Source organism: Schistocerca nitens, chromosome 3 (genome assembly GCF_023898315.1).
Source record: "Schistocerca nitens isolate TAMUIC-IGC-003100 chromosome 3, iqSchNite1.1, whole genome shotgun sequence".
Taxonomy (NCBI): Eukaryota; Metazoa; Arthropoda; class Insecta; order Orthoptera; family Acrididae; genus Schistocerca; species Schistocerca nitens.
The window spans coordinates 952,079,017-952,093,766 of record NC_064616.1 but is presented as its reverse complement, the minus strand read 5'-3'; positions in this window follow the sequence as shown (position 1 = coordinate 952,093,766).

Sequence of the window (14,750 nt, the reverse complement as noted above, 5' to 3'; positions counted from 1 at the left end):
ACATCAATAATGTCAGCTACACGATATGTTTTCACAGGCATGTAAGCACAAATATCTGATCTCAGACCAAAATCTTAAATTACGGGAAGATCAATATATAAATCCAAAATCCGACTGCTGTGGCCGAGCGGTTCTAGGCGCTTCAGTCCGGAACCGCGCTGCTGCTACGTTCGCAGGTTCGAATCCTGCCTCGGGCATGGTTGTGTGTGATGTGCTCAAGTTAGTTAGGTTTAAGTAGTTCTAAGTCTAGGGGACTGATGACCTCAGATGTTAAGTCCCATAGTGCTTAGAGCCATTTATAAATCCAAAACACTATTGGGAAAAATCTGATAATATGGGCTCTTTGGATGAAAGCTATGAGAACTCTGCTTCATTTCCAGATTGTTGTAAAGTGAAAGAGTACAGATTATCTAAATTTTTTCTGTGTCAGGATGTCAGGTCAAATACACTAATGAACCCTAGTGTCACTATAGTGTGGCCGAGCGGTTCTAGGTGCTACAGTATGGAGCCGCGCGACCGCTACGGTCGCAAATTCGAATCCTGCCTCGGGCATGGATGTGTGTGATGTCCTTAGGTTAGTTAGGTTTAAGTAGTCCTCAGTTCTAGGGGACTGATGACCTCAGAAGTTAAGTCCCATAGTGCTCAGAGCTATTTGAACCATTTTGTCACTATAGTCCAGAAACGATATTTCAGCTTCCTTATTTACTGTAGCTGTGAATCTTCAGAGGGCCAAAGGGATGTTGCTCATGGAATTCATTTACTAATACGTTTTCTGAATGTAACTTTGACAGGTAGTTGGAAGCAGTTAGCGAAATTTACTGAGACGTAGCAGTGAATGTGTAGATGAGTCCGAGATTAGTGGAGAAGATCATACAGAACGTGAGATGTAATACGACCCAGGTAACAAACAAGAAAGTGATTGATGGAAATGTTCAATGAGGAGGATAGAGAAACTTTACATTTCATGACGAAATCGCAAGCGTTCGTAATTCCACACATTTCACACGGAGCTTCACTAGTACACTGAGGTATGAGAGTAAGAGGGCACAGTGACTGCCGACGATGCTAATATAACAGAAAATGAATTACGAGGTAGTGACGGAACTGCAGCCACCAACCCACAACAAACGATGTGGCTTGGATGTTACCTGATTCACGTTAGTGGTAGGCCGCAACACGACACTCTATCATCTCTTCGGCTAGCATTTGCTTTCCCTATATGCCCAGAATCTTCATTTCCCGCCAGTGGTTTTCACCTCTACCTGCAAGTAAATTCCTGAAAATGGGGAAGTGAGAGAAAATCTCACCAGCTGACTTCTGATAAATGTATGAAATTCTTACACTCTATATATACAAGAACTTGTCTCACACTCAACTGCATATGTACTTAGAACGCAGACTAGGGAAAGAAGGATTTGCACGTATGTGTATTACGTCACCGTTTCCAGCTTTTCTTATTCCTTACTTTCTTCCACAACATAGAATCAGTTTTTTTGAATAACTTTCGATTTACTCAGAGTCTTATGGGAGGAATCGGTCGTAAGTGAGGTTCTGATAGTACGTATGGCATCATGTAACTATGTTAGTTTGTCACTGGTTTCCAAGATAGCAGCTGTTTGAAACATTCAGAATTGTGAATGAGGAAGGTGAAAATAAAATAACAGGTTATCATTCGATACATTTTATTCTTAAGGGCCAACGGGCAATTTTTGCTTTACAAAAATTAAACATTACAGCCGTTGCTGAGAAGTATCCACGGGAGTTGCCTCGTCGCGTCCATTTTATTCGGTAGGCCGCTGCGCCTCTTGTTTTGTGTCAGACGATGAACACTTTAGGCATGTCGGCCGGTGGCAAATGGCCTGTGGAAGGGGCCAGTGAGAAATACTAGGCCCGCGACGAACTTGTGACGCCACACTAGCCGCCTTGCCCGCCATACATCGCGAACACTGGGCTCTACGCAGGGTTCATGGGAAATCAGCATGTCACAGAAATGGTACCCACCAAAGGCCTTAACTTAGTCGTGTCGTATCCAGAGCTTGCATGCGTTTAAATGCGCTGTTAACAATTATTAATCTCGCCCTAAATAGCTACTCGCTCCCAGCCGGAGACGGCTGCTGGCACTCGAAAGACTTGTAGTGTCACGTGCTATGACATACGTGACGCGGCCTGACTTTCTCGTGGACCATGACTGCGGATCGCCGACCTAAGCATTGGACATACTTCAGTGGCAACAGGCAGCGGTTGTCTTGGATTAATTACTCGAAGCTGCACGAGGGCTCAAGGTCCCACGTTCTGTTATGTGTCAATGGGGAATACGGCTGCTGAGTGGAATCAGTTAGCACTAGGGAACTACTAGAGAACTGGCTGTATTAGGGTATTATGTAAAATGCTTTCCACAATCTAGATGGTCTTTTATTGGTTCAAATGGCTCTGAGCACTATGGGACTTAACATCTGAGGTCATCAGTCCCCTAGAACTTAGAACTACTTAGACCTAACTAACCTAAGGACATCACACACATCCATGCCCGAGGCAGGATTCGAACCTGCGACCGTAGCGGTCGCGCGGTTTCAAACTGAAACGCCTAGAACCGCTAGGCCACACCGGCCGGCGGTCTTTTATTTCCCACAGTAAACACGTTGACCTCAATTATTCTTGAAGAAACACATGAAGTAGCGATGTAGTTAGCAAGTTATCAAATATTAATTCGATGTATGCCTAGCCATAATGACACAATCTGCCATTTTCAAGATCAATAAAGACAGACACCGAGATACATACTCTGAAAACAAAACTGCAAAATTCGTACCATAGTCTTCTCCAAGCTTAACTTGAGCTCCGCTAATAATCTGACTTCATCATCGACAGACGTTGTACCATAATTATCCTTTATCCTACAAACACCGTTTGCCCGCATCTCGTGGTCGTGCGGTAGCGTTCTCGCTTCCCACTCCCGGGTTCCCGGGTTCGATTCCCGGCGGGGTCAGGGATTTTCTCTGCCTCGTGATGGCTGGGTGTTGTGTGCTGTCCTTAGGTTAGTTAGGTTTAAGTAGTTCTGAGTTCTAGGGGACTTATGACCACAGCAGTTGAGTCCCATAGTGCTCAGAGCCATTTGAACCATTTTTGAAAAACCGTTTCAACACGGTGGGTGCACCATCTAGGAATAATAACAGAATATAATCGGTTATCCTTAGCTGAGAAAACTACGTGCTGCTAGTTATTAGGCAAAGTAGGCATTGGATGTTTGAGGAATAGAAATACACGAAAACTGAGTATGTAGATCGAATAGTCCACGGATGTACTGCCTGTTCGTAGTGTCTAACGGGCAAATTGCTCAAGATTCCTCCTGCTGCACAAACAGAGTATAAATTTTCTCTGTGTAGAATTTGATAACATTTTTGTATTTGAACCATTAAACAACTATTACAGTCTTCCAATTTCACACAAATACTTTGAACGCTAATGAAATGTTATGGTATTTCCCGTATTCTTAATTATGCAGTTGTTAATTTATGTAGTCAGACCACAAATCGAAATGGCAGTCCCTTCGAGTTTCCACAAGATGTCTTTCACTTTTTCCTTAGTTTTCCAGTGAACATTGTTACCTGTTGCAATAGCGAGACTATCTTTTTGGCCAACAGAGTATCCACTATATTTCTCACATCATTTAAAGGGAAACATTTACTTTTGTCTGCTTTTACCTGTTAATGGCCTCTGTATTTCGTTAAAAACAGTCTGAATAACCCCATTGATGCACTCACTAAATTCTTCCAATTTGACTAATCTGTCAGAACTAATCAGTCAAGTATACGAAAGAGTGCCATAAATTTATCATTGTCTTTCGTACTGAAGCCAAATTTGGACCGAGAGATTTGAATTCCAGCGTTGGATGTCGCTGCGTTATGGCATGTTGTCCCTACTTCCGATACCGTGGATTTATGGAGTCCGCTACTTTGTCACGTCTCCGGCACGAACTCGGAACTGCTCGGAAATTCACGCTTTTCTTCACTTCAAGACTGTAGGATTTCCTGAATTTATCCCATGCTGACACCATTTTTGTAACGGGTTATCCTCGACTGAGGACACAACACGCCATCATTAGACTACGTAAGCATAAATCTCATGAGGAGAGGAAATAAGGGAACGCTTAGCAAGAAGTTTTCAACGGTTCACTTTCCAATACAGGGTATAACAATAAGCACGCTAGGCCAACAGGCCATCATTGTGTCTGTCACTCCTTATGGAGATTCACCAGTGCCAGTCGACAAAGACTTTCGATACTCTTCTAGCAAACAACTTTTCCGCGGACGGTTTGCCACGTGGAGTCGGCTAGTGACTCAACAGTTGAGGAATTCTGCAGTGGGCATGAACCTGTACTGATACAAGTAGTTTGTCTGCGTTTCAGAGACGATGGCAGCTATTTGCGTTTTAACTAGTGTGCACACCGTAGACCTGACGTGCAACTGAATAAGACCGGATTAGGTGTATCAACGAGGTAGACGGCACGGCTCTCAAATGGTTTTTATAATGCTTTTGATAGTGTTTCTGATCTCGAAATGGGTAGTGGCCTATTTTCTAAAAGGTACATCCATAACGCTCATTGCAAGAACTCATTAGCATATAAAGCGACTTAGAAATGTGAAACTCACGGTAAGCACATCGGCAGCTTCAGATACAGCTACAGAACACAATAATACTTGGATACTTGTCGGCTACGATTGAGATTCACATGCATACGTTAGAATTACACCAATTTTCAAAAGCTGTGACGGTAGTACGTACATTCCCTACTAACAGAGGAAAATATATTGTAATTTTTTTCAGTGTTTGTGTTCCTGAAGGTGCAAATCACAAATGCAAATAGTTAATATCAAAATAGTGGCATTCCATTCTTATAACATCGGATGAAGGGCCGATACCTATTCCATTTGTAAAGAACTGTAAGCCACCAGGCGCTAACGGTGTGTTTGCAGAAATGGTTGAAGATACAGATGAATAAAAACTGGACTTGGGAAAGCTTTGAAAGAATTTCTGCGAAGGAAGACAAACTCGCGAAACTGGAACAATGGTGTGATAGTTGCACTTCACGAAAACATATAAACCTAGATATCAAACAGTGCCTTGTCCGTAGTGCACAGTATATTCATTAACGTTGTCACTAACCGCAAAGGTGAAAATTTTAGTCAAGCAAAAATAAAAAAAAAAAGGAAAAGAAAGAAAGAAAGAGCACTGGAAGTTGTGGATGCTTCTAAATGGACTGTATGCTAGTCATTGACGAAATTGTAGATAATTGCAGTTACTATGAACGGAAACGTTGTGCCACGTCCCAGTCTGGAACATTAAAACACTTACCGCCAATACAGAAAAACGTCTTTAGGAAAAGAGGTGTCGTCATTATAGTGCCAACGGAATGTGAAGTAGGGAAAAGTATTTCGCCTGCAAGAGGGCTTACTGAAGAAGCTGAGGAACAAGTTAGCCAGCGCCTCTGAAGAATGAAACTGAGCAATACTGCAGCTCCATATTAGTTCCTTCAAGAGTTGGCTAAAAAAAAAAAAAAGAGGAAAACAAATGAAGTCTTAGCCAAACAGTGGAGACTCGTGACTGCAACTGCCTGTTGTCTGTTCCGGAGTGGGGGTGCTGCTATTGGAGAAGTAATAGCCAACGGATACCCTAAATGAGATTCTCACACTCATTTGTATGTAGTGGTTCTCAAATGATCTCCATCGTTCTTTGCACACGACTGTATCGGCGTGTGTACGTGATGCCAACCACCCCTGTTTCAGTCAGCTACTGACTTTGAGGCGCAATCTGCTGCTGGGCTAGATGTAATATACTGTCATCTGCCAAGACTTCGTCTCCAGTAGTGGGAACTGTATGCTGACTACTTAGCGCCTTTGAACCACAGTTTCCCTCTGGATGGCCACCTCCTGCTGGCGGCCATCTCTCTAGCGGGACGCTTTCTCGAGCTCAGGCTGAGGATCGACCGGCCTCTCTGTCGTTGTGCAGTGGTTCCTGATGGCTTCCATACACAATGTTGGAGGCTAAAGTTTCAGTCTGTATACATGTTCCATCCTATTACAACTACTGTAGCGTCTTCTCTTTCTAGTAATCCAGGGGCGTGTGATCAGAGTTTATTGACAATCTGTAAGCTACTGGTGGTCTGGGTAGTCGGCCAGAAGATAAACGTTTGCATATGGCAAAATTACTATTAGTGGGCGACGCAAAGAAGTATAAAACGTGTCATGAGACTTTGAATAAAGTTGAATTTCTGAACAAGCTAAGAAGGGACACAACGGCGTTTGTACAAGAAGAACAGTGGTAGAGTCTTCAGGAAATAGTTTAATGGTACGTCGCAAACACGTCAATGGAAGCATTTTTAGATAGGATTAGGAAAATCAATGTGCAGACATATGAATTTACGCATAATGTAGAAGTGGTTAAAATTGTTCTGCAGAACGTGAAGAACACGGCCTTTGATGTTTCTTTGAGAAGGTTTGTACCTGATGTGTAGAGGAGGTACAGGAGAGTGCGGTTTGAAAATCCACATGGTTTAACTGCTGTCGTTAATGTTGCTACACAGTTGGAGAAGGTTTATATAGCAATGGGTGTGAAGCTTAAGCAGAATGTTTTTCTCCAGAAGGAAAAAGTTATAGTTGTGGCCTTACGGATCACTTTTGTAATCAGTGCTACCCACTGCAAAGTTATGAATTTGAGGTGGCAAGACGTCGGATGCAGAACTTCATATATAGGAAGGAAAGTTAACGGCAACGTAAGAAGTATTCATCAATCGCCATCGGAGATTCCTCAACTGCTGAAGAGTAGAATGACGTCAAGACACATGCAGAGGCGGAGTGCTGTTTCGTTACGTGATAAATGAAACAGAACATAGGTCTATAGTCAACATAGAGGCACATGCGACGGGATTTGGTCTGGACATCCTGGTTGGAGGAGACAAAAGTCCCCACTATATTGGTTGTGTGGAGTAGGCGACGATTATATTGCATCACTCTGTGTCAGTGATCAGTCTATGTATTGGAGGTAATAATTTTCACGGTTATGCGGAAACATTATCTGGGGATGATAGCTGCAAATGTTACACGGTCACGAGTTTTAAAGATTATGAAGGTGAAACCAAGTCCACTGCGTACACATTCATTATAGTTTAATATGAGTGATAAATTACCGACACATACAGGAAGGTTACTCAGAGTCCGTGTGAGTACTGATCGACTGTATGATGTGTAGAATAGCCATAGCAACGCAGAGACGAATTGTGTATTTCTCATTACTTTTAGTAGAAATGTGGCACCCGTTTAGGACGTTGATGAAAACTACCTGGTTCTAGTGAATGCAGAGAATTTTTTCTCTGATGAAGTGAAACTGGTAAAAGAGCTACTGACTACCAGTTGATATGTTTCGTACGAGGGTAATTTTTATAGGTCGGATGGAGACCTTTGCCAAAGCATATCATCAATGCTTCTGCTTTACATGAGGAACTAAAGCACATAAAAGGAAGCAATACATAGGATGTCGAGGTTTTGTTAGCACGCTTCATGGATTTGATCAGTACTAGTGGATCGTTACACATCACACTCATGATGCAGCATAAAATCCTGATAGGGGATAGCCCTCCGGCCTAAGAGATACTGTAAGTAATTCCCCGGCACCTGCAACCTCCAATTGAAGAATGAATAAATCTTCAGTTGTTTGGTGGCATTACTGATGAAAGCGACATTCCGGGTGAGCAGCCATCGTCATTGGACCAAAGAAATTATTCCATGGAATTGACAAATAAAAGTTTCGTTACGTTTACCAATATCTTAGCGCAAGTAAACTCTTTCTTGGATATCTTATACCGAACGTAATGGAGACTATGGACAACCTAAGACAATGTAAATACGTCACGATGATGGGTTTGAAGATTAGATATCACCATTTTGAACTGTTTCCAGCTGACCAGCCAAAGACCGTGTACTCCTTTCCGTGAGAGCATCATAAGTATTGATGGATGCCATTCAGATTTAAAAACCCACCAGCTAAATTCCACGAGTTGTTGTACGGAGTGCTAAGGGGTTTAAGGCACGGCAGATATAACTCTATTTCCTAAAGGTGTAGAGGAACTCTCACAATGAGCGTGTTTCTCACATCTAACATTAAGTATTGAGACGTGCCTCTTTGTATCTCCAGAGGCAAACTATCGAGGTCGTTTCAAAAGTCAAGATACAGTGAAGACTGACCCAAGGTTGATATAGACTGTCGGCAGTTTCTTAACACAACAAATAATGAAACGAATACAAATATTTAGGCACCTGTAACTGTTATAGAAAATTTGTCAAATGTTTTGTTGAATTACTAGACCGTTGACTCATCTGTGAAGAGGGGTGTGAAGTTCCAGTGATTAATTGACAGTCATACAACAGGCATTCACTACTGTTACTACTAGCTCAGAAGTAACATTTAGAGACTATGAAAAAGCGGTCATCCTATTCTGTGACACAAGTAACAAGGTGATTCGATAAATTCATGCGGGATTAGAGTGGTAAGGAAAACCCAGTGTTATATGTACAGAGGCGGCCGAATAAAGCTAAATGAAATTTTTCAACCACAGGGAAAGAGATGTTGAGCGATATACAGGGTGTCCCAGGAGGAATGGTCAGTATTCTGGTGTACTACAGGAGCAATCATTCAAAACAAAAGAGTTGTAAAACTTGGACTCGAAAATGCATACCGTAAGAGCTACGAGTACCTCCATCTTTGATATTGTGAAACAGATCTCTTCTACGCAATAACTTTGTTTTCCATATTTTGAAAGGAGGTAATATTGATCAAAACAAGAAAAAATGCTCAGTAAACGTCGGCTCTAAGTTTCATACCCTAAAAGCTACAGGCACTTGTTCATCTCTGCTAATGTGAAACGTATCTCTTCTACTGAACGAATACCCATAGCTTTTGAGGCATGCATTTTAGAGCCAGTGTTTACTCAACACCGGTTTCTAGTTTTGGTCCAGACAACCTCCTGCTAAAATATGGAAAGCAAAGAGTTTCCAGTAGAAGAGGTTTGAAGATGAAGAAGTGCTCATAGTACTTAAGTTATGCATTTTAGAGCACACGTTTACTGCATTTTTTGCTTCTAATGATGTTTTCATTCATATCCTTGAATACTGACCGTTCCTCCTGGGGCATCCCGTATGTCGTATTACCTATTTCCATTGTTACCTGCAAAGCAGGAAATTCAAAGTAATAACAGACCATGTAGCTTTAAAGTGGTTATTACGGCTGAGGAAGCCATCTGATGGAGTAAACTGTTGGGTACTGAAAGTGAGAGAACGTGGATACGAGATAGTACATAAATCTGGCAAAGAATAGAGTAATAATGATAGCTTGAGCTGACCGATTGGGATTGTACGGGCATTTGATATAAACCTTTGAGAGTGGCAAGGAGCCAAGACTCCTGATGCAAACTACCAGTTATTTAGGACACCACCGCAATGTGTTGTTTACGATGGATTGTTGTGAGGGATAACGATGTACCCAGAGCTTTGAGGGCCGAGGTCTTAAAGGAGGTACACTAACATGTGTTATCAGATCACAGAGTGCAAACGACAACTGATCACTGAACAGTGAAGCAATACTGGTAGACGAGAAGGCAGGACGCCAACCAGCATGTAAGGTTCCTGTTAACAATGGCAACTTCCATTGTCCCTGTAAGACCCATTACGCTTTTTAAATAGTAGTCTACACACTGTTTCTTCAAATACCATTTCAGCAGCAGACGAAAAAGTTAAAACTAAGACGGAAAGAAAGAAAATGGAAACTGACAGATGAAAGTATGCAGAGTATCTTGTACACGACAGTAAGTGTCAGTGGGATGGATATAGGATGTTGTGTTATGAGTAATATGTACGATAATTGTTGATGAAAACTCCTGTGCTGCAAACCCGAGAGCTCTTCATCAAAAGTATATGATGGGGAAATGTTTGCTCGATCAGTCCACGAGTATGCTGCCGGTTCATAGTGTCCAACGGGCACAATATTTCGGCGATCAGGCATGTCGCCCCCGCGGGAGGAGGGGATTTAAATCGGCCGCCCGCCCTTAGGAGCTCAATTCGTCAGCGCACCTGACGATGGCGACATGTCTGATCGCCGAAATATTGCGCCCGTTGGACACTATGAACCCGCAGTATACCCGTGGACTGTTCGAGCAACAAATACGCCGGGAGAAACTGAAGAATCACAGGGAAATGTTTATTCCCAGACACTACCCAATCGCATTTATGTGACCACCTGTCAGAAGCCTGGATAATCACGTTCTGTAGCGCGGACCGCTGCGACAAGCGTAAGACGAGAGTCAGTGACGTTCTGGAAGGTACCGACAAGGATGTGGAGCCATGCCGACTCCATTGCTGTGGCCGTCTGCACAACGTTTCTTAGCTGAGGAACCATGGTTCAAACAGCCCGAACGACGTGGTCCCACATATTCTCTTTTGGGTTTAATTCTGAGGAGTTTGGTAGCCAGGGGAGTGGAGTTAACTCATTCTTTTGCCCTTCAAATCACGTACTTCCACTGCGAGATGTGTCACACGTTACATTATCCTGCTGATAGGTGTCATCGTGCTAAGGAAAATCAAACTGTAACGGTAGACGTGGTCCGGAAGGATTGATGCATATTTGTGCTGATCCATTGCGCCATCCAGAACGAGGAGATCACCCAGGAATGCGGTCGAACTGAACCCTTCAGACTACATACACGCCACGCGCCACGCCTAGTACCACCCTCTGTCTTCTGTGAGTGATTATTGCATGTCGCGTCAAACGTTGCACGTGGTCACATTAATGTGACAGGAATAAGTATGATAACTGTGTCACTGTCTTATAACAGTGTGGTTATGTTAAGTTTTTGATGTTATGTGGCGTATTGTTGACTTTTTGTGATGGTGTTTAGTTTCTAAGTGAAATGGAGTGTGCTGTTATACCCGTAATACGTAGCTTCTTGTAGTAATGAGTCGTGTAAAGAGGGTGTGGGGGAATGAGGAGAATTCCTTTCCCCCAGGTGGTGTTATTACCAACGACGACCGGAACGGGAAACTATGTACTGATGTCAATGTATGGGCTATGCTTGTGCCAGAGAGAGTAATGGTGTTCCCAAATATTACACAGCTCTACAAAATAAATTTTTTTTTCGTTGCCAGGGAAGTTTGAACGAAAATGGGATATTGTTATGATACTCATTCCGAGTATATTTGTACTTTTTCCAAATTGGCTCTGGTTTTTGAGATATAGGTTATTTGTGGAAATGAGAGTTTCATGTGGATAATATCGACTGCAGGGTCCATATATGGTGTAATGTATTTGCTACCTGTTTTTTTAATTAGTGATATTGTACTATCTTTATTAAACAATTGTGCTCAGGGGGTGCATCTGTGTGGTTGAGGATTACATCATGCAAACATCACACTGTCAGCATGTGTTCAGTCCTGTTGCGCGGTGCGTGTGTTGAAGATATTGAGGGTTGTGCAGATTTGAATTCGGCGGTACTCGACATTCATTTGTTGGCCGAGGTAATCCCCGCAACAGCCGATAGGTAGCGTTCAGTGTAAACAAGAAAAATGGCGATGGTCGAAAGTCACACACATGTGCAGTGCAGCTTCAAGGAGATAGAACCTTTTCATCGTGACGTATCAAATAAGAGGTGAGTATTCATTTCACACAAAAAAATTAATGATGTTTGTTAGATGTGATTGACATGCAAATACAAGAAAGTTCTGCATAATATGTAGTATTTGTGCAATTTTGTTTTAGGAAAACATGAGTTCTTCACGCCGTCTTTGCGTGAACCATCCAGATGAGTTCTGCTACATTTGTGGTGAATACGTTCTTCAAAAGAACAGGAAGAATATCACTCCTTTTGTGAAGGAAGCGTATCTGGCATATTTCGGAATTAAACTTGGAGATCAAGACAAGGCGTGGGCACCCCATAAAGTTTGTAAATGCTGTGTGGACTGCTTACGGCAGTGGACAAAACGAAAAAGGAAAAGCTTAAATTTCGGAGTGCCTATGGTATGGCGAGAGCAGAAGAACCATACAGATGATTGCTATTTTCGCATTGTTAATGTGAAAGGTTTTAATAGGTTCAAAAAACGAAAGTGGGAATATCCCGATTTGGAGTCAGCAAGAAGACCGGTGGTGCACAGCAACGATGTTCCTGTACCAACCTTCACAACATTACCCACGCTAACATCATCAGATGACGATGTGCACGGCGAGGAATGTACAAGTAGTGGTTCGGAATACGAAGGACGTGAGACACAACCCCAGCAGTTCGACCAGAAGGAGCTCAGTGACTTGATACGAGAACTCAATCTTTCAAAGCAAGCATCAGAACTCTTAGCATCCAGGCTTAAGGAAAAGAACTGTCTTCATCCAAGTGTTAAAATAACAGCTTACCGGACGAGAGAAGAAAACCTTCTTCCATACTTCAACCAAGAAGAGGCTATAGTGTACTGCAGCAATATACCTGGACTTTTACTTGAATTGGGGCTGCCGGAATATAGACCAGAGGACTGGCGTCTCTTCATAGGCAGTTCCACTAGAAGTTTAAAATGTGTTCTCCTACACAATGGCAATCGTTACGCATCTATTCCAATTGCCCACTCAACAAAACTTTGTGAAGCATATGCTAACATCAAGATGGTTCTGCAGAAAATTCAGTATATGCAGCACCAGTGGTTGATTTGTGTTGATTTGAAAATGGTGAACTTCTTGCTTGGACAACAAAGTGGATACACAAAGCACCCATGTTTTATCTGCATGTGGGATAGTAGGGCACAGCACGAACATTGGAAGCAGAAAACATGGCCTCCAAGGGAACATATGGCTGTTGGTGAAGCAAACATCATTAATGAACCTCTGGTTAGTAGGGACAAGATTGTTCTTCCACCATTACATATTAAGTTAGGACTAATGAAGCAATTCACCAAAGCTTTAGACAGAAATGGTAATTGCTTCACATACATCTGCAATACGTTCCCTGGACTCAGTAGTGAAAAACTTAAGGCAGGAATATTTGATGGTCCTCAAATTCGCAGGCTCATCAACGATACCAATTTTACAAGTGTCATGACTGTCACTGAAGCATCGGCCTGGAACAGTTTTGTCGCTGTTGTAAAATGTTTTTTGGGCAATCTTAATGCTCCCAATTACGAGGAACTGCTCAAAAACGTGCTCACTAACTTTCAAAACTTAGGAGCTAACATGAGCATAAAATTGCACTTCCTTCACAGCCACTTGGATCGATTTCCTCGTAATCTAGGTGATTTCAGTGAGGAACAAGGAGAGCGGTTCCATCAAGATATGAAAGGAATAGAGGAAAGATATAAAGGAAGATGGGACAGGCATATGATGGCAGATTATTGCTGGAATCTGCAACGTGACTGTTCTGAAGAGACCTATAAAAGGAAAGCGTGCAGGAAGCGGTTCGTCATGGACGGAAAATGATATACTTATAGAGAAACTTTTCAATTATGTTTTATACGTGGACAAATGCCTATCAGGTTTTCATAGAAGCTATTTATAAAGATTATTTTCTTTTTTCATTGTAGTTTGTAGCGCTCGAGTTCAGTATTAGCAATTTTTTCTAATTTTTTGAATAAATCATGCATTATCTCAAAAACTAGAGCCAAACTGCATAAATGGTTGCTATATTCGTCCTCAGCACCACTAACCCATCCTAAAGCCACTCAAATATCCTTGGCAAGAAAATGAGTGTTGACCAGTGTTATGATTCAGAAAGGCACACGTGCCCTTGAAAATAAGTTATTATTAGGTAAAAACGGAAGAAGCAGGATGTCCAAGGTAACAACTAACACCACACACATTCTTTCAGATGGTGGGCATGCAAAGGGTTTACTCTGTGTTTACTCCAGAGGTAGTGATAGTTAACTGCTGCAAATAAGGAAGGCCTAAAGGAATGATAAGGTTAGAATTAAAAACAGTGGGATATTAATCAAGAGCACGACCTGTGATGTAGCAGGTACGACATTCCGTCTCCCAGTCACTGTTACTGGAATAACCGTATTAAACCTGACACAACGTTCGTTATATTGGCCAGAAAGATCATTAGGCGTGTTGTCGAACCAGAACCTGAACGAATTAAACAGTATCTTGAAACTAGTGTCGCTGCATTGGTTGGATTAGTTTATAGCTGCCCGGGAGGGATGTATTACGGATAAGAAAATGTTTCAGCATGTTTGTCGGTCTCACGATAGACTGTGCAGTAGTATCATGACCTTGAGATTCCCGGGCTTTGGTACGATAGTTGGTCCGATTTTGCTTTGTTCGACTTATATTTGCCTGCTGCGGAAATCTGCCGACCCCCATGAACTCCCAGGTCATCGGCACATGGCAATACATGATTATTTAATAAGAAGTGTTTTCGCAAACAAGGGAGGATACCAGGCATAAGGAGCAATAGAGTGAAACTATTTTCTGCTAAATGATATATTAAAAGAATTTGATGAGAAAGATAAGGTTTTGGTAATTTAATTGTACTGATGTTCTACGCAGAATATGGGATATAGTCGAGAGGTCATTTCGTGCACAAAACCTTGCATTGGCAACACTTTAGCGATTGTGGTATTCTGTAGGGGAAATATATCCTGTAATTCTTCTCACTGATGATTACGAAGTAGACAAAGCTAAGGAATTCTGCTACTAAGGCAGCCAAATAACCCATGACGGACGGAGCAAGGCCC